Here is a 3,411-nt window from a genome sequence, read left to right as displayed (position 1 = left end):
AATAGAATTAAGGTCAAGATCTAGTAAATGACTTTAGACCGTCTTTTTGGTGCTAGATTCATTATGACGTCATAATCAATTTAAACTTTCCTTTTCCCGTACTTTACAGCTCCAATAGAATTATGTAGAAAATAAAGTGCTTTCATGGCATTCAATTTGAAATCATGTGAAAAGTAATCCCGATACCTATATTCAATTTTACATTATTTTAAAGAAGAGGCTAAGAACATACAAATTACCGTTTTCTGAGAGACTGTAGGCAATCTGAATACATTTCCTTCGTCTGATATGGAAAAAACTCCCATATTCGTGACTGGCTTTCTTAATTTTTCATTGAAAATGACAGTTTACAAGATGGTTTTTCGTCTTGTTTTCTTGCAAATTATGCCCCGATACACCTTATTTGACCGAGCTATAGTTATAAAGCATCATAAAAGGAATTTATTTCTGAAGTTTGAGAAATCTGTAGGCTCTTTTCATTTACTAGATCTTGACCTTAACATAGAACCTTTGAAAATACTAGGATCTTCAATTTACATCAATTTTGATGCATGCAAAATAACATAATATTGGTGGTCATATATATGTACTCATGCTTTTTTTGAGTGAAAAACAAAGAAAAATTATGTTTACAGACACCAGTACTATGACATTTTGACAGATGTATACTATTATACAGATCACCAAATTTTTGTGACATCTTATTTTCACAGGACAGTTAATTGGTATTTACAAATGTTGACTTCTGTTATATATCATCAATTATAAAACAAATTTGAGTGAGAAAAAAAATTAATTTTCAAGAGCAGAAAGTCTCTCAAATAAAAAGCAGTTTACAAGTATCTGCTCTGCATAAGCTAGGGGCCAAAAAATTTGCAAATATACTCAAAATAGGCTTAATAAATATTATCATATTTTCATCTGCATTACTTTACTTCACATTAACTGTCGTGTGAACACTCATTCATATTAATTTAATTAATATCATTATTTATAACTTTGCATCAATATATTGCAAAGTTAAAATTAATGAGCATTCGTGTGAATAGTGCATCAATTTCAATACAGACCTAGTTTATTAAGAAATTCTACACCCTATGGGACATTGCTGTGTATATTTTTAACATATACTTTCTCAGTTTAGAAAAGCTTGTGTTATAGATTAATTGACATGTTTGGTAAACAATTTTGTGATTTTTAACAGCTCATGAATTATCTTGCAAGTTTTCAAAGGAAATGATTTAGTTAGGGTGTTCAGTAAAAAAATAAAAACAGCCAATATAAATTGAACATTTAACATAGACAGAAGTGAAGATTTCCAAGTTCCAAGTTTGTTCCTGTGAAAATTGCGTGGTAATTCAAATGATCATTATAATTATAGAATGTTGTAATACATTTATGTTTACAAAAAGAATTTACACTTTTCAATGATTGATAATCATATCATGTTAATTCCCAATTATTTTAATTATTTGGACCATGTTCCCAAATTGGCAATTGTTGATGAAACTGAAGTTCAATTACTCAGGGTTGTAGTACGCTTCCTGAAGTAGGAAGTGAATGGTACCAGACTCTTGAAAACGACCCGTTTTTGTTTGGATCAAATTTGTTTGGTTATATAAGGAGGAAACCTCTTATATGATGTCAGAGCACAAAAAGCCCAGAAATATACGTCTCGAGGCATGAAGTCATGCAGTCATAGGTGGAGCTACGTCTATATAAATATAGAACTTCATAATAAAAGAACACAGTTCATAAAAATTACAAAGCTCACCTCAATCAACGAATGTGATCGCACTTCAAACGACATTTTCTAAAAGGTAATACTCTATCCATTTCTTCAAAAATTGAAAAATGAAAATGATGTACAAAATAAAAAATACTACAATTTTGCTGCACCAGTTTAAGGTATAGGCAAATTTCCAGGTAGGCAGCTAATAATTCACAAGAAAATCTAACATTTATTTTTGTGTCTTAGTGAAAAGAAACAAAAATGAGATACAGTAAAAGAATGCAAGACAAAAAATCCCAAAATTACCGGAACAAAAAATGTAGTTTTTTACTCTTTATGTAACATGAAGAAAATATCACAAAAGTTGTAATATAATTCTGTCCTGAACTTTGAAATTCTTTCTTTATACTTGTAATGTACATGCATGGATATAATTATGAAACATCTTTTGGACCAAAATATATATTCATTTGAGCAGGTTTGCATTGTTCTTTCAGACATTGTAAAAAAAAAAAAGGTTTCATAATTTTCTAATTTCCTTTGATTAGAAGAAATAGTATCTCACAAGTATTCTTTAACTCTGTAGGCTTGATATTTTGGGTTTCGTAACAGATGTCTTTTGCATGTTTAGCCATTTGGTCAACTGAATCATATACATGTATATGCTGGAAATGACAAATATGAAAATCATTGGATGTTAAAGTGTTTTTGACCTTTAAATCTATGAACTCTTTGTGTAAGTATTTTTATGAATACAAGGTCTGAGAGTGGATATAATAGCATTATTGTAACAAGAAGTGTTGGGAACAAGATTTGATGCCATCTTCAGCCAAAGAAAGAAAAAAACCACACAAGCATGCACACACACCTGGTATTAAAAAAAAAAAAACACTAATCCTTTGATGATCATTGGTTAAATAAGATCATGAAATATTTGTGGTTTGAACTGTTCAGGAGCCATCTTACTGAATTTGAAGTCTCATCAAAGGTTTTAAGTTACATGTAAGGACTCATCACTGAGGAATTTAATGGTGTGGTCTCGAGATGATGTTGTACGTGTGTCTCTTAAGATGACTGCGGTCATTCGAGCTGGGTCCACTAATCCTGAGCACTTCTCCAGCTTTATTTTTTCCTGTTTGTCATTGGCTATACATACTATTATCCGAACCATTTCTCCTTTGCTAAGGTTAATTTTAATTGACCACTGCCTAGATTATAGTTTTTTTGTAATATAAGGTAAAAATAGTGCATTAATTTCATTTAATTTTTACACATTTACTGAATATCCTTCAATGCAGAAGTATTTTTTTTTTGTGTGTGAAAGAGAAATAATTTGTTTTACACTTTATTTAAAAAGCTTGGAAAAATATTGAATTATGAAAATTTTATCAATGGTGTTATGTATTGAGTTTGATAATTTTACTTGATTAGGTTAAAACAAGAAGTAAAACAATATATCAAAAGTGGAGTAAACAGTTGAGATTTAACTTTTTTATATTCACAAAAATTCTTCTAATTACTAAATAAATCTTTATGTATTATGATTGAAAGAAAAATGGTGTTAGAATGACTGTTAAACACAAAATCTTACATTTTTTAAAGTTTCTTATGGTATGTGAAATAAGTCTGATTGAACTAAAATTTTTAACACGTTTATCATTCATGTATTTCAGCCAACA

The sequence above is a fragment of the Saccostrea echinata genome, unplaced genomic scaffold (assembly GCF_033153115.1).
Source record: "Saccostrea echinata isolate AGI-Se365-2 ecotype Australia unplaced genomic scaffold, CSIRO_AGI_Sech_v1 ptg000010l, whole genome shotgun sequence".
NCBI classification, from domain to species: Eukaryota; Metazoa; Mollusca; class Bivalvia; order Ostreida; family Ostreidae; genus Saccostrea; species Saccostrea echinata.
The sequence above is the reverse complement of the archived record's forward strand: the minus strand, read 5'-3'. Positions refer to the sequence as shown.